The following is a 27966-nucleotide window of genomic DNA, read 5'->3' on the forward strand; positions in this document are numbered from 1 at the left end:
GGTAAGCAATTACAAAGAAGTGAAACCATAGCAGGACCTGTACATCTAAGAACTAGTAACTTTTAAGTGACTGCAGAAATTGTCACACAATCAATCATCCCCATTTACTAACAAATGCAAGTTGCTGATCTTGCTGCAAACCAACACCATTCACTGGCAGCAAATTGATGGCGGCTAGACACGCTCATTTCTGACCACAGTACCATTTGATGTGGAGAAACTATTTAAAACTAATGTTGGCAATCTGCAGCCTAAACTCATGCGTAGTTTGCTTATGTAGCTTGAGCTTTTAATCACAATTTGCTGACCAAAAGATGTTTTAACCTCCAATTAGCCATTCCTTTTAAACAAACTCTCTTGTCGGAAAGGACTATTAACAACTCTCAGAACACTCGCACTGCCATCAGTACTTTGTGTGCACAAGGACTTAGCACCTAATTATAAAATATATTGATTCCATATCTATTATACTTGATGATCTATATAGCAATCAGCTCACGAGAATGCCGTTTTAATCCTCCTTGGAAGTGAGAAGAGACAAATCATTTAGAAGTGTAATTAATGAAGCCTGATTCATCGATGCTCAGGGATGTATTTTGCTAAAGAAATCTTAAGTGTCCGTTTACTGTCTACAGGCAATTTTTCTGTTTAATGCAAAAGCATGAACATTTCCAAGTCAGGCTGAATAAACAGCACAGACTTAATCAACCTCGGTGCTTACATTAAATAAGTAATTTTTAAACGTCTACTATTTCACAGCCGTCCCTTTAGGCACAGTCCTGCAGAACAAATAATAATAAAAATGGAAGTCGGGGCTGGTAGTTCGTAAATACAGTAGGTCAAATAAAAGCGCTCGTATATCTTTGTAGAAGAAAAAACGTTTTCTTGTTAAAACACGTACATTAGAGTTGATGTACTTTTTTGATTGTATTTTCATTGCAGTACTGCTTGCATTTAATGGCCTGTGTCCCCTCCCTGCTTTCACCATGCACTCTAGATTTACAGGTCAGAATATGTTGTCAAAGGGAGAGCGAGAGAGATGTTTGTAATTAGCCGAGCCTGGCTGACAGCAATCAGAATATCAAGCCTGCAGTGCAGTGTTTACAATTTGGGCAAGCTGACGCAGCTTGAATGAAGATCGATATGTTGTTTGCAACACAAGGTCAATATTTCTTGCAGCATTTATTTGTGTGCCAGTGTGGCAGTCAAGGAAGAGGACTGATCTATTCGCTTTATTTACAAGTATATCTACAAGCTCAATTCAATTTGCCAGTCTGTTGTATGGAAAGCCAATTCTTCTGATACAGGCACATTTTTTTTAAAGGTTTTATTTTTTCGTTTTGTAAATTTTAGTTGGATTTAATTTGATTTTTTTTTTTATTAAAGCTTTTGAAGCAGTTCTATGTGAAATTTTCTAAATAATTAAATATATATTGGATTGTTCAGAAATAATGAAAAGAACAAACAGGACAAGACAATATAGTGAATAGACCAGCCAAATCAATGTTGTATTTGAAAATGAATTTAGGACTGTACATAAGGGGCTACATTCAGTGACATGAGGCCTTATTCAATTCATTTTTTTCTCCTGAGAGTTTTCTCCGAGGTGATATTTTCAAATGTGTCCATAAAATACTGTTTAAACCACCAGCAAGCTAGAAAATACTCAAAATAAGTTTAATTAAACTTTTCACCAACTTTTTGGTATTTTTTCAATTGTAATATGCTGAAAAGTTATTTTAATGACAAAATGAAAAAATATCTCCTAGGGGAAAACTCAGGAGAAAGCATTGCATATGGGCCCATATGTGTTTATGAGGCCTGATGGATGCTGGTCTTTTTTCTTATCTTGACCCAAATGACATTCACTTTTTCTCCTTATTTTTCTCCTAGGAGATAATTTTTCATCTTCTCTTTAGACTCATTTTTCAGCACTTTGCAATTGAAAAAGTGCCAAAAAGTAGTTTAAAAGTGATGTCAAATATTTTAAGTATTTTGTTTGTTTAATCTTGGGTTATTTAAAATGCATTTTATTGACAAGGTGTGAGCATATCACCCAGCAGAAAACTCAGCCATGTGGTATTTTCACATCTTCTCAATAAAATGCCTTTTAAGCCACCAACAAGCAAGAAAATACTCAGCACATTATGACAGTACTTTTCACCTATTTTTAGTACTTCTTCATTTGCAGAAAACAGATGATGAAAAATGATCTCCCAAGAGAAAACTTAAAGGACACCTGAGGCGAAAATAAACTAATGAAATGAACAATTGTATCCATCTTCCTTTGCCTAAAAATTACCTTTTAAGATATTCCACAGTTTTATTTTATGTTTAAATCTACTTTTTACGTTTTAACTGTTTTATTGTTTTGCTCAATGACACAATCATTGAAGTATGCCAGAGCTAAAATCTATGAACTATTGACCCTTTTTCATCTATCTCCTGCTCTCAGAAGCCATTTTCTGATAGGAAAGTGTTTTACAGTTGGAATTTCTTATCAGTGAGTGTCACACTGTAGTCACTTACTGTCTGAGTCAGGACTGAGTCAGCCACTTACATACAGTACCTGATGTTTAACGCTTTCAGGCAGAGAAAGAAAAAAAAGGAACACAGCATAGTTATTTGTGTGCTAGGCACTGTACATACCCATGCCTATCTCATCATGTCACATGTCACCTCGGGTATCCCTTAACCTCCTTGCCAGTTATCCCGAGCTCAGCTCGGGGTAACCTGCGCAGGAGGATTTCTCAGGCCCCGCTGGGCTGATTTGCATAATTTTTTTTTGTTAAATGCAGCTAGCACTTTGCTAGCTGCTTGTAACATTCGATCGCCGCCGCTCATCGCCGATCCGCCGCGCCGAGCCGCTCCCCCCCCCCTGCCCCAGACCCCTGCGCAGCCTGGCCAATCAGTGCCAGGCAGCGCTGAGGGGTGGATCGGGATTCCCTGTGACGTCCATGACGTCGGTGACGTCATCCCGCCCGGTCGCACAACGGGATTTCCTGCATACTCTGATCGCCGAAGGCGATTGGAGTGGGTGGGGGGATGCCACCGCTCAGTGGCTATCATGTAGCGAGCCCTGGGCTCGCTACATGATTAGAGAAAAAATTTTTAAAAAAAGTTCTGCGCTGCCTCCTTGCCGGCGAGAATTAGACCGGCAAGGAGGTTAAGAAAAACACTGCATTGAATAGGGATCATGCCTGGCATTCACTCCCATATTATTACATTTTAAATACAACAAGAAGTCAGACTGATGATCTTCTAAAATCAGCTTATTCCCTGTAAGTTCCTTTATTTATTACCTTCTGAATAAAGCCTGGAGCACATGCTTAATTTTTTTTATTGGCCTATAATTGGACAATTTTACCACTTCCATGTATGTAGGATGAGAGCTTACCTACAAAACCTGACACCGCCAAACTCATGGTCCATGCTCTGGTCATCTCCCCTCTGGACTACTGTCTAGCCGTCCTTTCTGGACTCACCAATACCTGACTCCGACCTCTGCAATTCATTATAAACACAGCTTTCAGGCTCATTCACAGCTTCTCTTCAGCAGCCCATCTTCGCAAGTACCTTCACTGGCTCCCTGTGCCTCTCAGAATTCAATTTACACTCCTCTACCTGACGTTATCTATGCATCATACCTTTTAATACATCTGGTCCAGAGATACTCCACAACCCACTCTCTCTGCTCCTCTAACACTCCACAGATGTCCACCCCTCGCATCACTAGCTTACATGTGAAGTTCCAGAACAACCCTTACTCCCTCCCTCCCTACATCAGGCTTACCCCACCTTCAAGTAATTCAAGCAGGCCTTAAAGACCCATGTGTCTCCATTACTTACCCATCTTCATAGTTCAACCTTCCTCCTTTAGATATACACCTCACCCCTCTTATGTGTCTCTCTCCCCCACCCCTTAGATTGTAAGCCTTTTTGGCAGTGCCCTCTTCCCTATGTGCTCTTCTCCGCTACCATAGTGACTCATTGCTACATTTATTCCTAAGTTGTTAAATCACTATTTTGTGTAGTATAGTTTAACAATGTAATGTCCCTGTATATGATTGTTTAATGTTGTAACATCTTCCTTATCTAGTGTGCAGCACTGTGTAATACACTAGCGCTTTAAGTTTAAAAATAATACAGACATTTTTGCTCAGATCGTGCAAGAGGCATGTACACATTTAGATGGGAGAGGGAAAGACGAGCAGGAGGCCTCACACTGCTGGGGAAATTCATAGCAATTGGCTGAACAAAATGAAACACAGCTGCTTGCTGGGTCAGTTGCAAACACTATCATCCTATCTGATCATAGCTAATATTAATGTGACGTCTGTACAAGGCTATGGGGCTGCCATACACCTGCGCTATCTGCTTAGCTACCAAATTAAACACTGTGGAATTCTAGAGAGGTGAACAGCCACAAACTAAATGTCTTTAAGATGAGGTCTAGTAATCATCTTCCCCACTTGCCTGTCAGTGTAATTATAAATGTTGTTAATTACACAATTGAATAATTACTTTGCCATTAGCAGTAGTCACAGGCTTTACTATATACGAATATGAAAAGTCACTAGCAGTATTAATCTAAATGAGCGTTTATCTAACGGTTTGCTTGAATGTCTCCTCCTTTTTTATATATACATATAATTAGCGACAAAACTCCAGTGGATTCTCTAAGCATTTCTGACTATTTACATGACTTTCTTCAGTCCTTTTGTCATGGAGTCAGCAGCCTTCCCTCTTATCTTCCCTCTGACCTTCCTCTCTGCATCATTGCTGTCTTCATGTTATCAATCTTATCCACCTGCCTTTATCTGGAATACATTCATCTCATCAGTTTGCCTTTATTTTGTTCAGTTCACCTTCACTTCAATGTGTGACCACAATGATGGGAAAAAATCATGTCCAGCCATCTCCTTCTTCATCTTTCCTTATTGTTCATATGTATCTATACAAACAGACTGGAAAGTGCCAATCAACCATACTGCGTATGTGCAGGATTTCGCAGACAAGACAAATAACATTTATATTGCGCTTTTCTCCTGGCAGACTCAAAGGGCTTGAGTTGCAGCTATTAGGGCGCGCTCAGTAGGCAGTAGCAGTGCTAGGGAGTCTTGCCCAAGGACTCCTTGCTGAATAGGTGCTGGCTTACTGAACAGGAAGAGCCGAGATTTGAACCCATGTCTCCTGTGTCAGAGGCACAGCCCTTAATCACTACACTACCCAGCCAACATAAAATAGTTCCGTTATCACAAGTAGCCCTTAATATACATTAACATAGAGCACCTTTTTATTGTTTATCGATGCTTTCCAAACATTCCCATAAGCTTTTCGTTGATTGCAAAATATTACTCAATTCGGGTTTATTATAATTTGGCATATTGTAAACCTCAAACTTTTTTTTTTTTTTTGAATCATGAATGGCCACCTCAGAACCTTCGGTTTCCATGGAGCTCATGCTAAGAACCTAGCCACTAATAGCACTGCACAGCTCAGTAAAATATTCTTTGTTCAGAAAATACAGTTTATTACAAAACTGTGGTGCAAATATATTTATCCAATGATAAATATGATTTTCCACAGCCAGATATTTTGTATAATTCAGTTTCCCCAACAGGAAGCAGAAATAGGCTAATAATCAGCTGTGCCCTAGGAATGATGGCATAAGTGCTTTTCTTCCAGCTTCCCCTGCTTTGAGCCTGCAATGATGGAAAAATGTAACCCACCCTCTGAATGCCATACTCCTGATCGAAAGCGGAAACTAGAAGCAAATGAATGATATTCAGCCACACCAGGAACCAAAACATGAGAACTAAGGGTGCATACACACATCCAATCTTGGTTGGCCCATTTTACCACCTCCATGTAGTATAAGAGTTTTGATAGCATTGGCATTTCATTGTTCCTTGTGCAGACTCAAGCTATCCCATGATAAATGCAGCAATGGAGCCCAAGACCATACCCAAGACCATAACTGACTCACCTTCATTTTTCACAGTAGATTGCATTCAGTACTTAACTCTCTTAAAGGGAACCTGAACTGAGTAAAAACATTTTAAATAAACACATGATGTAGCTGCAAATGAATGTTACATACTTAACTCACCGTCAGTTCCTCTCAGAAGCTCACCATTTTCTTCTAAAATGATCCCTTCCAGTTCTGACAAGATTTTGTCAGAACTGAAATATACCAGTTGCTGTCAGTTATATATCAGCTGCTGTCAGTTACAACTGAATGTGCAGGGTAATGTCCATGTTTCCCTATGGCTCAAGTGGGCAATATAACAGTTTAACAGTGTGGTGACCAGGAAGCTGTTATGGGATAATGGCCATTTTCAAAATGGAGGACAGAGAATTCCATCGATCACAGTAGACAAACAGGTCGCAGGAGAGGAGAAAGAGAATGATGAGCAGACTACATGGGAGGTAAGTATGACCTGTGTGTGTTTATTTTGACTTTTTATTTTCAGTTCAGGGTCTCTTTAAAGGAACACTATCAAACCAAGTGTTCTAAAATGATAATGTACAAATAATGTCTCAGTAGCTGTGTAAACATTTTCCTACTTTTCATGTTAAATATCAGAGGCAAAAGCTTTAATTCATTGTTTGTAGGAATTAGCTCTATTGCCCCCTTTCAAAAGGGGTGTCTGCTTCAATGCACAACCAGTGTTTATTGCATATCAGACTACAGAGTATTTTTCTCTGAAAGCAAAACAAAGTATGAAAAGCTGTGGTGTCACAGACATTTACAAATGTTTATAACAAGATACATTTCCCCTGCTCTCTTTAGACACTTCAGTCAGAGACACACAGGGCTAACAGATGCACTGTGAGGGAATTCCCCCTCCCTTCCTGCCTCACTCTGCCATCAGATTAGAGCAGACTGCCATCTAGAGTGAAAGGAATTTGATACAGTAAACAAAAGAGATAAGCACATGAAATGTATACATCAGTGTTTACCAGGACTTTCACTAATCCCATCCCAGGTTAAAAAAGCATGTTAGTCGATAGTGTTCCTTTAACTCACTACTAAATGATTCACCTTTTGGTCCTGAACATGCAGAGCAAGAAAGCTCCAGTGTTATCTGTCCAAAGAACATTCTTCCAGAAGCACTGTGGCTTGTATGTACACCAGAGAATGTGTAATGTGAGGGCTATTGACATCAGGGGGTTCTTCTGGACTATGGGAAAGTACATGAAAGCAGTTGCAACTATGAACGTTATTCAGTTAACCTTTTCACCTAAATTTTCTCCTAGGAGATCATTTTTAACCCTCTGTTTAAAATAACTTTTCAGCACTCTGCAGAAGCACTTCAGCACTTGAAAAAGTACAAAGTAGGTGAAAAACTGCTATGAAAATTACTAAATATTTTCTTGCTTGCTAGTGGCTTATAAGGCATGTTATTGATAAAGTGTCAAAATATCACTTTAGGAGAAAACTTAGAGGGAAGTGAATTGCAAACAGGCCAATGTCTTGTTGTAAGCATGGTGCTTTCAGGCTCTCAGTCTCTGACTTGCTCCCTTCAGCTTCTGCTCAGTGGGTGGCAGAGGAGAATGGATCCAAGGATGACAGGTCTTACTGTCTTCATTGCCCAGGTACTACATTTCAGTAGTGCTATAAGTAGAAATGTTTGTTGTTTCTGCTATTCAGAATTACATGTATAGGTGTGAGATGGGTAAACAGTCTAATAGTGTGCTGCATTCTGAGTTTACCTTATCAAGTGTTTTAATCCTTCTTGAACCATGAAAAATTTGCATTACAAATTAAAAAGTTATCTTAGTATTTTCAAAATAAATAAAGCTATTGAGAATGCCCCCAGTTCTTACAAGAGGCAATTAGGTTGAGCTGTTACAACAACCCCTGCCTGCCTGCTTATCACATGACAGCACAGTATTGTGTCAGTCATATAACCTGCCCCCCCCCCCCCTTACCCTGATGAGATAAATGTTCAGCAGGGAATGTAGGTGACATCACTACAACTCCACAACCTAACCAAGGTAGAAAGCAGTGCGGCATACACACAGGTTGTTAGAAAATGTATAGTGATATAACCCTCAGGCTCGGTTCCTACTTGTGCCGAATCAGTGTAATGTCCGCTCCATTGGTCCGCTCCGCTGTAGCCCTGGGGCAGATGCATTACCCACATAGGCTATATGGGGAAACACATCCGCCTGCCCGGGATTATAGTGGTCTGCACAGAAGTGCGGTCCGCTCACCACAATTGATCACACATATCCGTTGCAGAGTGACAAGTGTTATAAAATAGGAGCCGTTTACTGTTCGTTAAGCAATGACCGGAGAGCGGACAAAAAAAATGTCAGTTCTCCTCTCAACTGGGATCAGAGCCTCATTCTACTGGAGTGCAAAACTACCGTTCTCTTTTCATGGTATAAAAGTACCTGAAAACAGCTTAGTTGGCACTCTATGTAAGTTTCTTTGGCATGTCCCAAGTTCTTCATAGAAGCATCTGAAAACCACAATTAAATCTTTTAGTGTTTTTTTTTTTTTTTTTTTTTTTAATCAGCACTGTTGATTTGCTGCAAGTTGATGACTGTAATAACCTTGGTGAAACACAAGGCTTTTAGTCACTTTCCAGTTCTACTGACTTTAAAGGACTACTGTTGCAAAAAATCGTAATTTAAAACACGTCTATGCGCATTTAAAGAAAGTACATTTAGCCTGGAGAAAAATGCACTATAAATGTATTTTTTTCTATATCGCTGTCACTTAAAATAGGCTGTAAAAGTCTGACAGGTTTTGGAGTAGTCCATCTCCTTATGGGGATTCTCAGGGTTTTATGCCGCGGCCCCCCTCACCACCCTCACCCCCCCCCCCCCCCCCAACGGCCACGCTCCTGCACAAACCACACTCCCTGCCGTGCACAGCCGTGCTCACACGCCTGCCACCATGCACCCGTCCTCCTGCTGTCTCAAGTCCGCCAGCATGCCACGCATGCACGCAAGGCTAAACACAGGGACACACAGGAGAATGCAGGGACACAGGCATTTCATTATATAGGATGTAGTTTTACCACAAGGTGGTAACATAAAAAAAATTACACAAAAAACAAATAATCCAAAGCCATACATTTTTTCCCTGCTTTCGGAAACATTCTTCTTGCGTTCCCCTTGTTGTTGAAGTGGCTGTGTAGTGGGGATTTCAGCAGGTATGTGTTTGTCGCTTCAGTAAACTCCCATCTGCCGCCACCTTATGCACAGGCAAGAGCCTCATAAGGTTTCCTTTTATGAGCTGTACTGTAAGGACATATGAAAGACTCTGCAGGCTAAATGTACAAGTGTAATGTTGTTCCATGGAAGCAACACAGAATGCTTAATAATTAATTCATTAGAATGAGACGCTAATAGCAGTATTATTAACATGACTTAACAAGCAGATATTTTACCTTATGAGATTTCCTATGGCAAATGAGCGTGTACTTCTATTAATCTCATCTGCAAACACCTATGTGGCCTACTTTGTTTTTTTTCCTGTGCAACAAAACAGAAAATAATGAGATATGCCTTAGCTTAAAGTAATGGTGCCCATACACGGTACAATAAAAACATTGATTTTCCCGTTTATTGGACCAAAACTATCGTATCAAATGAAAATGAATCTTTTTTTTTTCAATTAAGAAAAACGAACGATTATCCAGTTTTTTCCATAAAAATCAGATTGGACATATTGGAAAAATCTTTATATTCGATCTAATGGAATAATCGAACAAATTTATCTAATCGAAAAAAAAAAAAAAAATTGTTCCATGTATGGGCACCATTACCCTGAGGCTGCTATAAACAAAAACAGAACAACCCAGATCCTCTAGAAGCTTTCTGTGTTTTTTTTTGCAGACCACCGACTCTGCCCAGAGCCCTCTTGTAAATGGCGACCACACCCTCTTTATGCACGAGCACAGCTGTGCTGCACTTGTGTGAGTATAGCCACAACTGCCCAGTTGAATGCAGCACGTAGAGAGGTGGCTCCCGCTTGCTGCACAGGCACGGCCATGCTTGTGCAGACGCAGTACGGCCTCACTCATGCATGAAGAGGCATGTGGCCACGTACCATGCTCACGCAGCAAGCTGTTGGTGGATATGTTCCAGGGGTCTGCATGCAGCAATGGTGGGGGCCAAGGGAAGACTCTGCAGGATACAGAGGCTACCCTCTTCTTAGGTAAGTATCATTTTTTATATCTTAGTTACTGCTGGTCCTATAGCCAGGGCCAGATTTAAGCTAAGGCCAACTAGGCCATGGCCTAGGGCACCACAGGAACAAGGCCAGCTGGGCAGCAGGCTAAACTGATGCAGCATTTGCAAGCTTGCAAATGCGGCAAAGCAGGGAGATCAGGCAAGCGCCTGACCGTGCTACTCTCCTGCCAGCCACCTGGGTAGCAGCCGCCTTGCTCTCTGTGCATGTTGGTGTTGTGGCGGGAGGCTACTCACTTAGGCAGCAATTCAGAGTTGCAAGCGGAGGAAGTGGAATAGCAGGCGCCAGTCACTTACATCTCCACTCTTTACTGGCATAGAAGCTTCCCCTCCATCTCCATCAGCCGCAGTTGTGCATCTGTCCCTCTAGCCGGCGTCTCTCTCTTGTGACTCGCTGGCATGTTGTGAGTCACTTGATTCCTATATTCTGATTGGAGGGACAGATGTACAGCAGTGGCAGATGGAGACGGCGGGGAAGAGGAAGTTGGTGACGAGGGGAGAGGTGAGTGACACTGATGGCTGCTGTGGTGTGGAGTCATCTGGATACCTATACTGGAGGAGGAGGGGTCATCAGGCTCTACCTATTATTGAGTAAAGTGGGGGAGAGATCATCTTGCTATCTATACTGGAGGGGGGCAGCTGGTGACATTGGCCTTGGGCAGTAAAGAGTACAAATCCGACCCTGCCTATAGCATAGGTGGGGTTTCCTCTCTAGACCTCGCATAGAACTATCAATATCAGATTTCACTGGCAACTGCACTAAGTTAGATAGTTCGTCTTTGTGTTTATCAATAGGGTTGTCAGGATCAGAATCAGGATTCCCTTTAGATGTTTTTATCTCAGTTATTTAGTGCTCATAATGGCTTAGACAATGTGGACTTTCACTATTCACATTACTCCCTTGTATGAATTGAGTTCAATTATACAGAGTCTCAATGTCTGTGATGGCATTATGCCCAGTAATAATAAAAATCAGGAATTGGGAAAATATATTCCGATTCATAAATATGTGCTATTGTTCAATGGCAACCTGAGGGCTGAATATTTATGTAGCAAAGGCAATACACTAAAAGAGGACCTCCTAAAGCAGACCTGAACTCAGAACTTCCTCTCTGCTTTAAAAGATAAGCATAATAACCTTTAAAGAAAAATATTTCTTCGTGACAACTTATACAAATCCTGCAATAAAATATGCAGTGTGTCTACTTCCTGCTTTCATTAAAGCAGACTTAGTGCTAACATCCTGTGTTTACAAATGAGCTGCCATAGCTGAGAGATCGAATTACATTTGTGATTAGTCACAGATGAGGGGGATTAGACAGGCTAAACACTCTAAATACATACAGAGTGCATTTCTCTCTTTTTTTCTTGTGTCCCGTGCAAGAGTTCAGGTCCACTTTAAGCAAGTTTACAGTCTAGAGGAATAAGGGACTTTATCATTATTATTATGCATTACTGTAGCGTTGACATTTTCTGCAGTGCTGTACAGAGTACATTAGTCAATCAATGTCACAAATTTTCCCTCAGAGGAGCTTACAATCTAACACCCCGACCACCCCGACCAGTCTAATGCCCAAGTCCTAGTACAAGACTAGTTTTGGGGAACGCCAATCTACTAATATGTATTTAGGATGTGGGAGGAAACAAACATAAGGAAGGATATACAAACTCCATGCAAAATAGGGATTTACTGTAAGTGGTGTAAAGTGAAAGTGGAAGCCACAATGAATGAACTGCATGAGGCCTCTTGCACACTACATGCGATTCAGATTTTTTTTTTTATACGATCCGATTTTTGATTCTGATTAAAAACGTAGCAGCATGCAGTACTTTTTTTAATCGGAATAAAAAATCAGATCATATAAAAAAAATTGGAATCGCATGTAGTGTGCAAAAGGCCTAAACCTGGCTAGATGGTGAATAAGGAAAGGGCGTTACTGGATAACTGACTGAGAAGAATACTATAAGTGTGGTTCCTTATAGAGCATACATGTCAAACTCCGGCCCGTGGGCCAAATCTGGCCCTCGGAGCCATTAAATTTGGCCCTCGAGTGGTTTCCCCGCATTGCATTATGTTTGGCCCACTCTAGACCACCAGGGAAGCTATATTGGAGGTGAAGCACTAGAACACTAGGGAAGCTATATCGGAGGTGAAGCCCTAGATCACCAGGGAAGCCATATGGGGGAGGGAGGGGGAAAGCACTGAACACCAGGAAACTGTGTGGGGGGAGGGAGGGGGCCATCTGAGAACTTTATATGGGAAGAAGGTGGACAGTAGATATTGAGTATGGCCCGCGACTTGGTCCCTTTGTATAATTTCGGCACACTTTGTATTTGAGTTTGACACGCCTGTTATAGAGGGAACATTCATAGTGTATAGCAGGGCTGTAGAGAGTTGAGTAGTCGGAGCAAATTTTGGGTACCTGGAGTCGGTGGTTTCATGAACTGAGGAGTCGGATGGTTTTGTGCCATCCACATACCTTGCATAGAGAAATGTTACTAAACTGAAGAAAATGAGAATGGCAACAACAGAAGAGAACTCAGCTGAGGAAACATAAAGAGACCGATTGGAGAGTGCCATTAACTAGGCTTCAGCGCGTGACTGGACGTTACACTCAGTGGCATAGCTAGGGTGTTTGACACCCGGTGCGGATAATTTACCGGCACCCCCCCCCCCCCCAAAAAAAAGCGCGCAGCGGCAAAAAAATGAGTGTGGACATGACATCACATGGGTGGGAGTAACTGTAATGTAACAGTAAGGCAGTGGGCTAATATAGGTAGCCAGAATAGTTGCCCCCTGCATAGGTTAGATAGGTAGGTGCCCCCAGTATAGGTTAGTTAGGTAGGTGCCCCCCAGTATAGGTTAGATAGGTAGCTGCCCCCCAGTATAGGTTAGATCGATATTACAGCGCACCCCAGGGGCGTTGCTAGGATCCTGGGAGATCCGGGGCACCAAGGGAGGGTGAACATGCGCGTGCCGCAGCAAAAAAAATGGGCGTGGCCATTCAATGGGAAAGAGGGCGTGGTAATGGATGGGGTCAAATGTACATAAACGCAGCAGTGGCTTAACTTAAATATAATAAATAGGCAGCATTTCATCCAAGAAAGAAGAGTTCCCTCACCTGGCTTCTGTCTTGTTCTCGGCTGGCTGGCCTCAGTGCTTTGCTGGGTTTGCGGTTATGCTGTGCTGGCGGTGATGCTATGCATGCTAGGCTGCCTGGCCTGGCTGGAGGTGATGCTGGGCTTCCTGGCTGGTGGTGATGCTCTGCTAGCCTGGCTGGTGGTGATGCTGGGCTGTCTGGCGGTCATGCTGTGCATGCTGGGCTGCCTGGCCTGGCTGGTGGTGATGCTGTGCTGTCTGGCGGTGATGCTGCGCATGCTGGGCGGCCCGGCTGGAGGTGATGCTGAGGCCCGGCTGGTGGTGATGCTGAGGCCCGGCTGGTGGTGATGCTGTATAGGCCTGGCTGGTGGTTATGCTGTGGTGATGCTTGTCTGGCCGGCGGTGATGTTGGGCTCAGAGCTGGCTGGGTTGCTGGGGATTCGGGTGTGCCCACCGACAGGAGGGCCGGATTTGTACTTTTGAGCACGCAAGACCCACAATCACTAGCTGCCCCATGACAACACAGCAGGGTTAGGATAGAGTTATCGGACATGAGAAAGGAGGGAGGTTAGGGATACTGATAGGTCAGGGTTAGGCATTTACACAAAAAGGAGTTAAAGTTAGGTAAAAAACAAAACATGAATGCAGTAAGAAAAGATTAAAGGCTAGGGTCTTGGGCAATTTAGGGTGAGGCTAGTAGAATTATGGGAAAGGGGATGAAGTTAAGTATTAGGTTAGGGTTACTGATCACAATGATTAAATTGATGAGACTGTCAGCGACATGACTATGTACTCTGTATAGTGCTGCTAAAGATATCAGTGCTATATAAATACATAATAATAATATGGCAGGACATTAGACTATGACTATGGTAGGGATTAGACTGTGAGCTCCTCTGAGGACAGTCAGTGACATGACTATGCACTCTGTAATGTGCTGCAGGAGGAGATGTCAGTGCTATATAAATACATAATAACAATAATATGGTAGGACATTAGACTATGACTATGGTATGATTAGACTGTGAGCTCCTCTGAGGACAGTCAGTGACATGACTATGCACTCTGTAATGTGCTGCAGGAGATGTCAGTGCTATATAAATACATAATAATAATATGGTAGGACATTAGACTATGACTATGGTAGGATTAGAGTGTGGGCTCCTCTGAGGACAGTCAGTGACATGACTATGTACTCTGTAAAGCGCTGCAGAAGATGTCACTGCTATATAAATACATAATAATATGGTAGGACATTAGACTATGATTATGGTAGGATTAGACTGTGAGCTCCTCTGAGGACAGTCAGTGACATGACTATGCACTCTGTAAAGTGCTGCAGAAGATGTCAGTGCTATATAAATACATAATAATAATATGGTAGGACATTAGACTATGACTATGGTAGGATTAGAGTGCGGGCTCCTCTGAGGACAGTCAGTGACATGACTATGTACTCTGTAATGTGCTGCAGGAGATGTCACTGCTATATAAATACATAATAATAATATGGTAGGACATTAGACTATGACTATGGTAGGATTAAAGTGCGGGCTCCTCTGAGGACAGTCAGTGACATGACTATGTACTCTGTAAAGCGCTGCAGAAGATGTCACTGCTATATAAATACATAATAATATGGTAGGACATAAGACGGACTAGAAAGAAAAAAAAAGGAAGAGAAGCAGAAAGGAGAAATATGGCAGCATGGGTGTAACAATAGCCCCTGCCAATGCTGCAGGGCCCAGGTTCTCTATGGTTATTGTTATTTAGTATTTATATAGCGCCGACATGTTCCGCAGAGCTGTACACAGTATATTGACTTATCACTTAGCTGTCCCTCAGAGGGGCTCACCATCTAGTCCCTACCATAGTCCTAGGTCTATGTATGTATTGTGTAGTGTATGTATATTGTCTACGGCCAATCTTAGGGGGGAAGCCAATTAATTTATCTGTATGTATTTGGGATGTGGGAGTAAACCGGAGTGCCTGGAGGAAACCCTCACAGGATATGTGGAGAATATACAAACTCTTTTCAGAGAGGGCCCTGGCTGGGATTGGAAGGTGAGAGCCCTAACCACTACGCCACCATGCTGCCCCACAGAGCAGCAGAGGAGCGCTTTACGTTACCTGCTCCTGGCTGCAGGACAGGGCCTGTTAACTACTCTTCAGTGTAGCTCTTTACCGCAGCATGCAGCCAATCACCATGTGGCACACAAAAACATGCATCAAAAGCTGCATGGTGATTGGCTGCACAGCGTAGCGATGAGTAACCCTAAACAGGAGAGAAGAGGAGAGGCCTGGAGAGACCTGTCCTGCAGCCTTTTTTAAGGGGGATGGGGGGGGGGGTATAGATATGCCCCAAGAGGGTGAAGGGGGGGGGGGGAGATAGGAGAGAAAAAAGGTAGAGAGAGTGCAAGATGGAGGGGGAAGCAGCATAGTAAAACAGAGATGGAAAGACAGAGGAGAGGAAAAGTAGCAAGTTTTACCACTAGCCTTCACAACTGTGCAATCTTCACACAGGATGCAGAACTGCAAGTCAGTCTGCCTGTCCATCTGCCCATCTCTCCCCAGCTCAAGTCTCTCTCTGTCCTCCACTCCAGGACAGCTCCTTCAGAGGGGAGGGGGCGGGGGGCTGCACTTCACATTCTCCCCTGCTACAGTAAACAATATCACGGCAGGGGAGAGATAACAGGACAGCCCCAGGCAGCAGCATCACAGCTCCAGTTCATAGAGCTCCGAGCTACACAACCTTACATGGCAGGGGGGAGAGAGCAGGACAGCCGGGCAACAGCATAGGAGGAGAGCTCCAGTTCATACGGAGCTACACAGCCTCCTCGCATTGCATGGGGTAGAGCAGAATAGCCGGCAGCAGCATCAGAGGAAAATAGAGGTGAGCTCCAGCTCATACACGCAGTCCCACATGGCAGGAAAGGCGTTCCTCACTCCCTGGCTGCCTGGCCCCACGTGATTCCTCCTACATCTGCCCCCTGCAACTCCGCACTGGCAGTCGTAGCAACAGTGGGACGCTGTGCATCTCTCCAAACAGCGCACAGCCAGCGGGCGTAGTACCAGACCCACATAGCGACGCCACTGGCGCACCCCTCTAGGGCGGCTTGGGTCACCCCACCTGGTGCGGGTCGCACCCCCCGCACCCCCATCACGACACTACTGGTTACATTGTATAGATCAGCATGCTTAAACTTCTCTTTTAATGTATCCATGTGACAATTTGAACACCATCTGTACATACGAAATCAAAGCAATCTTATATTAGTTTAGTTATAGGCCTAAGGCTACCCTTACACACGATGATGACGAACAGTTAAAGCAAACCTGTTCTGAGAATTATTAAAGCAGCCATAGCTGACTTCACTCTACAAAACGATAAATGGCTGTTAGTCATGCATACATGAAAAAAGGCACCTGGAAAAAAAGAGCGCAGGGGACTGCCGCTAGTAACATATCACTAAACTTAGCGAAATTTTACTACATTTTGCTAGTAAAATATCGGTTATATATACTATGGTTAAACCTAACCCTATTTTCACACAAAATCCATCCCCGGTGGTTCCTAACCCTAAAACCCACCATGGTAGTGCTTAATCTTAAACACCCCCCCCCCCCCAGGTGGTGCCCAAACCTAACTCCCCCCCCCCCCCCCTTGGTGGCGCCTAACCCTAAATCACCCTCCTAAAGCTAACCCCCCTTCTGCAAAGCCACAATTTGCAGCTAGGAAGGTAAATTTCGGTGCCCAGTTGCGCCCAATAAACGGCAAGAGGGGGCAATTTCGCACAGGCTTGTGGGCAAAAAAAAAAAAAAAAAAAGGCTTGCGGATAACTAAATTGCAACGTTGTATATCAGTGCTTTAAAAAACGCGATTTGTGGCAAAGAAGGTAAAATTTAGCACCACAAATGTACCAATCATGCTACAAAATGCAGCTTTTATTATAGGTGCCTATAGAGGTACCATCTTTTCCAAAAGGGCTTGTGTGCCCTTTTTTCCTGCTTCGGTGTGGCATACTGAACTTTTGGCATTGCCAGTTTATGGGTGGGCCAGCTGAAGGGAGTACCCACGTATGTAGTTTAGGCAGAGTTAGACAGGCACACACAATCTAAGTAATTCAGACATTTATTTTTCTGTTTGAGCTGTTTTTCTGAAGCACTTAAATCACGTCTTAGAAACGGGGCTTGAATTTTTAATGATATCTTATAGAGCAGCGTAAACCTGAAATTATAATGCATTTAGAGTTGGGATTTGCTTACACTGCATTTTCCAAATGCAGTCTGTCCTATGCTAGGTGCCTGGACTTCATTCCTGATTGTTTTGAACTCAGTGAGTGGCTGGCTGGCTGAGACTGAGTACACTGTAATCGCAATGCAAGTAAATTAACGTCAATGTACTCAGAATGTTGAAGTCCTAGTTGAGCTAGCCTTTTTAATGCATATAATATTTAATTTGCATTAATTAGCAATAATGCATAGAATATTTAATTTGCATTAATTAGCAAGGCATAGATATTTTGTGCTTTGCACATCTGTATGTTTTGCAATAAATATATGTTAAAGAGAATATGTGCTCTCAAATTCTTACAATAAAAAGCATATCATGCTATTCATTATGTTCTCCTGGGCCCCTCTTTGCCGTTTCCGCAGCTCATCGCCGCGATCCTGGCTTTTAATCGCCAGTTTTAGGCAGTGTTTACAAACAAAAAAACATGGCCGCTAACCAGGAAGTGATGTTTGTATATATCTCATGTTACAGTATACTACAAGTTTTTATTACATAGAGAATTATCTGCACTCAAGTCTGGGATTCTCACAATTCTCAGCATGAGAAAGGCAGCTTCCTTCCCCCTCAGAGAGCTCTGTCTGTGAGTAGTAAACAAAGCACACAGAGCCTGCAGGGGGCGTGGAGGAGGTGTGCATAACTTCTCCCTATCACAGCAGAGGCAGCACATTCCTCCCTGGCTCGACAAGGCTTGACAAAGAAAAGAAGATTAGATATATTACAGAGACAGTGCAACTAGAAAAGGCTGCAGTAATCCAGACCACATTAGAATAGGTATAGGAACTTATAGGATACAAGAAATAAGGCTGAAAATTTTGTTACAGAGTCTATTTAAAGAGAATCTGAAGCGAAGCTGAAAAACGAAACAAAAAACAGATGCACACCTATGGAGAGGGAAGGCTCTGGGTCCTACAGAGTCTTCCCGTTCTTCTCCTTTTCTCCTCCATTAAAATCTCCTGCCGCGAGAGGCTTTGGAAGTCTTTGGGAGCCTGGCTCCATACTGCACATGTGCAAGAGAGCATACTCGCGCATGTGCAAGATAGAGCCTCCCATCCTCAGGAGCACTCAAACACTACTGAAGCTTTGAGCAGTGGCAGAGAGCAGTCTCTGACCAGTTGATTGGAGACTGAAAACGGGGGAGCCTGCGGGGAAACGCAGAGACCAGGAGAGGAACAGGAAGGATATATAGGACCCAGAGCCTTCCCTCTCCTTAGGTAAGTATTTTTTTTCCATTTTCGCTTCAGACACCCTTTAAAGAGACTCCGTAACAAAAAAATGCATCCTGTTTTTTATCACCCTACAAGTTCCAAAAACTATTCTAATGTGTTCTGGCTTACTGCAGCACGTTCTACTATCACCATCTCTGTAATAAATCAACTTATCTCTCTCTTGTCAGACTTGTCAGCCTGTGTCTGGAAGGCTGCCAAGTTCTTCAGTGTTGTGGTTCTGTGATGCATCTCCCCCCTCCAGGCCCCTCTCTGCACACTGCCTGTGTATTATTTAGATTAGAGCAGCTTCTCTCTGCTCTCGTATCTTTTACAAGCTGAATAAATCCTCCTCTGAGCTGGCTCGGCTTTCACATACTGAGGAATTACAGACAGTCAGAGCTGTCTGCACTCTGCAGGAAGAAACAGCCTGACACTTCAGTGGAAGATAGCTGCAGGGGGAAAGAAACACACAAATGATCTCTTGAGATTCAAAAGGAATGCTGTATACAGCCTGCTTGTGTATGGATGTATTTTCTATGCGTGGACATACTGTACATCAACCTACTTCCTGTTTTGGTGGCCATTTTGTTTGTTTATAAACAAACTTTTTAAAACTGTTTTTAACCACTTTTAATGCGGCGAGGAGCGGCGAAGTTGTGACAGAGGGTAATAGGAGATGTCCCCTAACGCACTGGTATGTTTATTTTTGTGCGATTTTAACAATACAGATTCTCTTTAAGTACCTGGCTGGCTGGGTTCTGCAGCTTGTTCTTCTATTGCAAAGATAGAGTGCTACGTGTTTCAGTGCAAACGTATGTTGAGAGACACCTGTACAAACGCCTTCTGATATTTCATTATCACCCACAGGAAGTAGTCAGGAAATAGCTGGGAGGGGGCAGAAGCAGTCTCTTCCTGTGAGCACAGATCACCCGACCTCACTCATGTCCTCCGTCTTTTAAGAGTTTGAGGCTACTCTGGGACGTTGTGTTGCACATCCAAGACCCCAATGCAATGTAGAGGAAAAGTTGCAACGGTGACTACGATGAAGCATACATTACAAGAGAAGTGTGCTTCACAGCAACTATAAATGTGCATGTTCAGTAAGGCACAGCATGCGTCACATTATTCCGATGACTAACATACCATTACAATTTTATTGCACTGTGATTTCTATGTGATTACATTGTCTATTGCATCACAACGTGTCAGTGTGAGAATAGCCTAAGGGCCCTTTCACACTGTGCCAGTTGCATTGCGATACCACCGCTATGCAATTCTGCTGAAAACAGTTGGACTGCACATTAGCTGTTCAGTGCAACTATAAAGTGAAGCAAGCAGTACAATGAAAGTATGCTTCACTTCTACTGTAAACATGCGTGTTACTGCGCCATAACCACCGCACCACACTTAATGTGAAAGCCCCATAGGGATATCATTGCATGGTTGTGGTGGGATAATATTGTTGGTTGCAAAGCAACACAATGGACACAGTGTGAAAGGGCCCTAACTCTGTGGCCAGAGCTCCAGCCTTACAACTGAGCAGAGTGTTCCTACTCAGTGTTTCAAAAAAGCATTTCAGCCTTCCTACACCCTTCCCAGTGTCTTTATAAAAGGTTTACATAAAAAGCAGTGAGAAATTGTTTGTTGTTGTTGTAGGCAGAATGATAAAGAGGTACATATTTCTTTTATAAATACAGTGAGGTGTGGGAAGGGCTAAGTGCTGTATAAACACACAGAGCAGGATGGAACTGTACCTGTAGTACTGGCCACAAGGATTTTATTCCTTTTATCAGGGGGAGGGGGTGGCAGGAGAATGAACTCCCACTGTGATGCCAAGAAGGAGCTACAGGAGCCAGCCACTAGGAATTTTAAGTGTATTTCTTGCAGAAGTACAGATGTGCAATACATAAAACTCTATGCTTTGCTAATTAATGCTAATTTACCATCGTATACATTAAAAAGGAGGCTGATCTGGCAGAGGCACATGATAGAAAAGCAAGTACCATTTTTCAGAAAGATACAGCTACTTGAGGGCTTTTAAATAGTTTCTCCCTCTCAAGCCCATGGCCAGATTAGCCATGAATAGGCATTGATTGGGCTGAAATACTTTTAGTTGCTGTTAACATGTCTGTGATCTGATTGGCTACAGGCTTTCTTTTAATCTCTTGCTCTGGAGAGCACAAGCAGTCAAACTCAACTAGAATATGCTTTAGGATGTAAAACATCGAAGGCAAGTAGATTTTCTTTATTCCCTAATCTCATTAAATCAGTGCTTGTAAAGAATATGAAATGCGATCAGGAATGATTCGTCTAACAAAGTCAAACTGTCTTATCTGCTAATGGAAGGAAGCCATAGATTCGATTGTCTGAAAGCAAAAAAGAAAGTCAGGTTTGTGCAGCAGCACTTGCTTTGTGACAGCGTGGCTGGGATCCCAAGACAACAATAATAATATTTACTTGATATGGCAGCAGGTCTGGTGCGGTGATGTCAAGAAAAGGAGATGCTCTGTTAAGCATGGAATAAAGATAATTCCAGGATGTGGTATTTCACACCAGGAGCTGGAAGTGTTTGCAACAGCTTAGCAGAATCAATTGTTACAGCTGTGATTGTATCGGAATTATGGTTGACTGATTTCTTTCCCTTTTGTAATAGAAACAACTAAAAATAGTCTATTCTGAAAAAAATCATCTGTAAAATTTAGGCAGGAATTGTAGTGTTAATATTGTTATGTAGGGTATTAGCTGTATATTCATTCCTATAACAAGATAGGAAGATACATTGAATTATTAGGTTATATTAAAGTGAAAGAAACGGAGTTCTTGGTTGTGCTGTGGGCTGCCATGTTTAATGGTCTGCATCTCCCTGCAGGCTGGCTGTCACTTCTAGTGATGTCATGTAGGTGTCTGTGGGAGAAAGCCTTCTATGGCTCCCAGTCACAAATCCTGACTGACATTAGTAACTCCACATCAAGCAGTTACAGCACTCATACCAATACTGGGCCTGACTGAAAGATTCCTTAGTGATTAGGGCTTTCAATTCAGCTATATAACGTTTACAGTAAGATACAGATTTTTTGCTTTTTTTCTTTTTAAACTGAAGGTACTAAAGAGGAACTGTCTTAAAAATCTTAAAATTTAATACACATACAAATAAGAAGTACATTTCTTCCACAGTAAAATGAGCTATAAATTACTTCTCTCCTATGTTGCTGTCACTTACAGTAAGTAGTAGAATTCGGACATTACCGACAGATTTTGGACTAGGCCATCTTCTCATAGGGGGTTCTCAGGGTTTTCTTTATTTTTAAAGGAGTTCTGTTACGGGGTTTCTAAGGAGGAAAACAGACACTTACCTTGGGCGTCTATCAGCCCCCTGCAGCGGTAAAGTCCCACTGCAGCGTCCTCCCATCTGCCGTTCTCCGCCGCCGGCCCCGGTCTAGCGCGGCATGGAATCCAACTGCGGCTGCGCTACAGTGGGCGCGCACCCGCTCGCTTCCGCCTGCGTCATCGGAAGCTTACTGCGCAAGCGCAGTACAAGGCTCCGTTGTACTGCGCCTGCGCAGTAAGCCTCAGATGACGCGAGCGGAGGCGCGGCAACGCGCATTATTCGTCTGTGTGACAGCCGAACAATAGCCCGGTGCCGGCTGCGGGGAACGGCGGATGGGAGTAGGGCGGCGTGGGACATTACCACTGCAGGTGGCTGATAGAAGCCCCAGGTAAGTGGCAGTTTTTCTCCTCAGGAACCCCCACAGAACCCCTTTAAAAGCACTTTGTAAATGGCAGTTGCTCAGTCCAACTGCCATAATAGTGTGCAGCGAGCAGGGAGGCTGGCCAGCATCTTTGTATTAATCATTTTCAGGGAATGTCTTCATAAAAAAGAATGGCCATGCTGAGAATCCTCTATGAAGAGATGGCTAGTCTATCTCTTCATAGAGGATTCTCAGCATGGCCATTATTCTTTATAAAGACATTCCCTGAAAATGATTAATACAAAGATGCTGGCCAGCCTCCCTGCTCGCTGCACACTATTATGGCAGTTGGACCGTGCAAAAGTATGTCGGTAAGGTCAGATTTCTACTACCTACTGTAAGTGACAGCAACATAGGATAAAAGTCATTTATAGCTCATTTTACCCTGGGAGAAATGTACTTCCTATTTGTATGTGTTTTACATTTTAAGATTTTTGCGATAGTTCCTCTTTAAAATTTTAATTTCAAAAGTGAGATATAACACCTATAATCATAGCTCCCAACTGTCCCTATTTTGGATGGAAAGTCCCTCTTTGGGAACCCTGTCCCTCTTACCTCATTTGTTCCTCTTTCAGGACCGATGGACAGATCTATGTGAATATTTGTAATTTTTTTTTGTTTACTTAAAAATGTGTTTAATTGACTCTAAACTTTACTCTCTTATTGATGCATTTCATATTTCCAAATGTTGACATTAAGGAAACCAAACAATGATAGAGAGGACCAGCGTGGTATAGATTATAAACCGACATCTTTTGCATATGGATTCTTTGTGGTATGCATTACTAAAGGGTGTGCCAGCAGTGTGTGGAGGTGTGGCAGGGGTGTGTCTTAAGGTGTCCCTATTTTTTATCTCAGAAAGTTGGGAGGTATGCCCATAATGTATCACTTGAGGAAAGTGGTTTAAATATGCAAATCATTCCTTCATGGCCTTGTTAGCTAGGCTTACATCTGAAACCACTGGTTTACAGAGCCATCTAATTTAAAATGTAAATACATATTTTAGGATGTTTTGACCTTCATCAGTGCAAAGTACAGACTGCACAGTGTTGTTCTGAATGTATAGGTGAAGCTAGCGAGAGAGGCCTTCCATACCAGCTAGTTATCTGTGTTAACCAGAGACCCTCGGGTGTTTTTGTTGGCAGTTACTTTTTTTTGCATGGCTTTTGGATTCCTTTAGGGCTCTTTCACATCTGCGCAGATTTTCTGCGTTTTGACCCAACGGCTAATGTTTGCGTTAACCAAGGTAAAATGAAAGTCCATAGACTTTCATTTTACCTTTCACATATAACGCAGCATTTTTGTGCGGTGCGGTACGACGAACCCGGGCACAGGTTTTTTGTCCGACGTACCCGGAAGCCGGCTTTTCCGGCGGGTTCAATGAATAGCTACCGCCGCTGATTGCACCGCAGATACCCGACGACACGCCGCAGGCTATCAACGCGTGCAGGAGAATGGCTCCTGCACGCGTTGTCTGATGTGAAAGAGCCCTTTGGCCCAATTTCCACTGGCTGCTTTGCATTGTATTCCTGTTGTGTTTTTAAAAACTTCCATGCAGTGCAAAAAAAAGTAAGTGTTCAGGGGTATGAGAAGCTGTCAGCCTTACTATCTCTGTACTTGGACAGTACAATATATATATGTAAGTAGAGCAAGTATTTATCTACTTATATATGTGGGTTTTTCTCTGAGATAGTGGACTATTTTGATTTTAGTGATTTTTCTACAGTAAAAAAAGAGAAAATCCTTCTTAGCATTTCCCATTTTAACTGTGCCTATTTTGAAGCCAATCCTGATGTCATTTCCTCCATAAGGCCGGATCTACTCTATAAGCACTTTTGTGAGTGGTTGTGTTTGATTAGCGCTTACTGAGCACTTAATAAAAAATCGCTCCCATTCACTTTCATTAAAATCGTGGTAAAAATCACATAACAATCGTCACGATTACGTACGGTTTTTCACGTACGCGATCGCAGCAATTTTAATGAAAGTGAATGGGAGCGAGCGCTCGCAAAAGCGCTTATAGTGTGGATCTGGCCTTACTCTCCTCTGCCTGATTTGAAAAGTATCGTAATAGTGCTTTTAACTTTTTGATTGCCTGGTTAGCATCCTTATTACTTGTTTACCAGATAAAAATAAAGAATTGATTTTTGATTTTATGCCAGCAGATTGAAAAGGGTTAGAGGGAACCTGAGATGGGTCGTGTGGATGTATATATACTTACCTGGGCTTTCCTCTAGCCCCATTAGGTGCACGGGTTCTCTCTCTGGCCGCTCTGTCCTCTTGTAAATCCCCCCCCAGTTACCTGGTCGGCCGTGCTCTTCTGCGCATTCATGGCTCGGCCGCACTCTTAAAGCTGGGAGCATTCTGTGCCTGAATAGGTTTACTTGAAACGCAGTTGCAGAACACTCCTGTGTATGGGAGCGTGGTGGGGGTGTGTGCGCGGCCGACCATGCGTACAAGTGCACGACTGGCCAGATTACCAGGGAGATTTAAAAGAGAATGGAGAGGGACCCCACACACCTAATGGAGCTGGAGGAAGCCCCAGGTAAGTATAAATACACCCACACATCTGCCGTGTGTGTGGCGCCAGGGCTGTGGAGTCGGTACAAAAATCTTCCAACTCCTCCGTTTATGAAACCACGACTCCGACTCCTTAGTCTAATATTTAACAGGGCTGTGGATTTTGAACAAAAATCCCCTGACTCCGACTCCTCAGTTTATAAAACCACGACTCCGACTCCTCAGTTTATAAAACCACGACTCCGACTCCAGGTGCCCAAAATTGCCCCAACTCCGACTCCACAGCCCTGTGTGGCGCTTGATGAATTTACACTTTGTTGGCAAGTAAATACAATATTAAACTGCATTAATTGAATAGGTTTACTTGCAACCTGTACTTTTCCCCATTCCTTGCTTTGCGTGAAAACATTTTATTTTGTGTCAGTTCTCCTTTAAAAGTAGGTTCCATACATGTTCCCTGTTACTGTTCACTAGCCTGCACAGTTTAGTATAACATTGCCTCAAGGAAATAGGAGATAGAGCAGAGGCTTCTTGGTGCTGAAGGAGTTACGTATTACCCCTTGCCTCTGCTGCCCTCTGCCAGATGCATATAATGGCTCTGTACCAACCCTCCACCACCCTAGCATAAATGACAACAAGCACTCTAAACAAATATATCTTTATTGAAGTGTTCCAGAAATCTGCTAGTAAGGATGTAGCTCTTACCTTGCGTATATCTGTGTAACACCAGAATCTGTTATCGTTCACACACTCTGCTCTTGCACTGTGTTGTGTCGATGTAATATGACCTAGTGAGCACAGAGTACACTCCCACCACACACTGAGCATGCACAGGACTCCCTAGCTGGGGGGAGGAGATGTATGCAAAGCTGGTTGGCACTGTGAATCAGACAACCAGCATATGGATGCTCGTAATGTGAAACAGGAAGAAACTGATATGGTATAGAAGCTGTTTGCAGCAGCATGCACTATGAAAACTAAACCAACTTCATATAAAAGGTAAAGAGCAATTACTTGCTATGTTGTTGTTTAAGCCTGTGATCACTTTAATTGAAAGTGGCAGGTGAAGTTCTTGTGTTAGGTACAAAATGTTTTGAAGGGAAAATGTCAGAATTCATATATGTCAGTTGCAATGGCCTGGACTATTCAACTCTGAAAATGTCAAGCTTTGCTCCTTTATCTTTCTGCTGGCGTTTTCTCTGACAGCTCCTGCTAGGTGAAGTTTTTTTTTATGCTGTCATGCTAAAAATTAACCTGTAATTGTAACAGTAACCCACAAATGCAAATTGATGAAATTCTGTGTTTCTCAAACTTTGGTCTGACTAGAGTCTGTACTGCACATCCTCCACATTATCAGCATACACAGCCAGCTAGGATGCTGTCATTACCAAAGTACCTGCTGGAGTCCACAAACCTGACATATGTCAAAGATACTGATGACCTACCCTCCACCCCCCCCCCCCCCCCCCCTTTCATATAACCTGTGGCTAAAACAGGAGAGAGAGAGGGGGATATAAGGCTTCCATATTTATTTTCTTTTAAACAATACCAGTTGCCTGGCTATTCTGCTGATCCTCTGCCTCTAATGCTTTTAGTTATAGACCCTGAACAAGCATGCAGCAGATCAGGGGTTTCTGAAATTATTGTCAGATCTGGCAAGATTAGTTGTGTGCTTGTTTCTGGTGTTATAGATCAGCAGGGCTGCCATGCAACTGGTATTGTTTAAAAGGAAATACATATGTCAGCCTCCATATCCCTCTCACGTCAGTTGTCCTTTAGGGCCCGTTTCCACTATTGCGTTGCGGTATTACCGGCGAATCACCGCAGGCGAAATCGCATGCTGGTGCGATTCCGCATGCGTTTTTTGCCGCGATTTCGGATAGGTTAGGGTAATGCGATTTTAACCATGTCACTGCCTGTGTGAATTAACATGGGTACCTATGCGAAATCGCATGCAAATTCACGGCAAAAACGCATGGGGAAAGCGCATGCAATTTCCCTATTAAATACATTGCGTGCGATTCGCCTGCATTCCATACGCAAGCGAATTCTGAGGGCTCTGCCGTGCAGAAAAATCCTGCACAGAAAACCTCACAGCAAAACTGACAAGTGGTAACAGGCCCATCCACTTGTATTGGCTGTGCGAATCTGCATGCGGGCAACGCATGCGGATTCGCGATAGTGGAAACGGGCCCTCAAACAATACCAGTTTCCTGGAAGTCCTACTCGAACACGCTGAAATCAGCGCAGGAGACTTGGGCGCAGCCGGCGCCACCATAGGCCGTAATAGGAACTACGGCTATAGCAGGCACAGGGAGTAACTTCAGCGCCGTCAGAAGACGGAGCTGAAGTTACCTTTAAAACATAATAATTCGGCTTCCAGCAATTGCTGGAAGCCGAATTATTTCATACCCCAACTATCCATGGCCACCTGGATGGGGAATAGTATTTATTACGGCCAAGACTTGTGCGCTAGCAGGATCAGCCATTTCCTGACTAAATCCTGCGCCATTCTCTCTCGTACGTGTCCTGCTGGCTTAAGTAGTGTCAGGTTCACACACCTGAAACAAGCATGCAGCTAATCTTGTCAGATTTTTGTCAGAAACGCCTAATCTAGATGCTTGATCAGGGTCTATGGCTTAAACGTGGTACACACTTTCAATTATGATTGACCAAACACTGACCAATTTTAACACCTCCATGTAGTATGAATGTTTACCTACACACAGAGTATTCAATATCGATTGACCCTTATACTATGCGGAGGTGGTAAAATTGGTGAGTGATTGGCAAATCACAATTGAATGTGTGTACCAGCCTGGAGGGTGCGTACACACATCTAATTTTGATTGCATATTGACTGATAATTCTACCACTTCTATGTTG

General features: G+C 43.1%; 1 protein-coding gene across 6 annotated transcripts in view; it reads left to right on the plus strand.

Moving 5' to 3' along the window:
* Positions 1–27966, plus strand: part of ENOX1 (ecto-NOX disulfide-thiol exchanger 1) — a 723730-nt gene that overhangs the window by 182337 nt on the left and 513427 nt on the right. Inside the window, exon 1 of one of the 6 annotated variants that reach the window (XM_068267779.1) lies at positions 25967–26079. The exons of the other annotated variants lie outside the window; for them this stretch is intronic. The gene's annotated coding sequence lies outside the window, so the exon portion shown is untranslated. Of the gene's footprint in view, positions 1–25966; positions 26080–27966 lie in introns of those variants that run through there. 6 annotated transcript variants of the gene reach the window in all.

The sequence above is a fragment of the Hyperolius riggenbachi genome, chromosome 2, assembly GCF_040937935.1.
Source record: "Hyperolius riggenbachi isolate aHypRig1 chromosome 2, aHypRig1.pri, whole genome shotgun sequence".
Classification (NCBI taxonomy): domain Eukaryota; kingdom Metazoa; phylum Chordata; class Amphibia; order Anura; family Hyperoliidae; genus Hyperolius; species Hyperolius riggenbachi.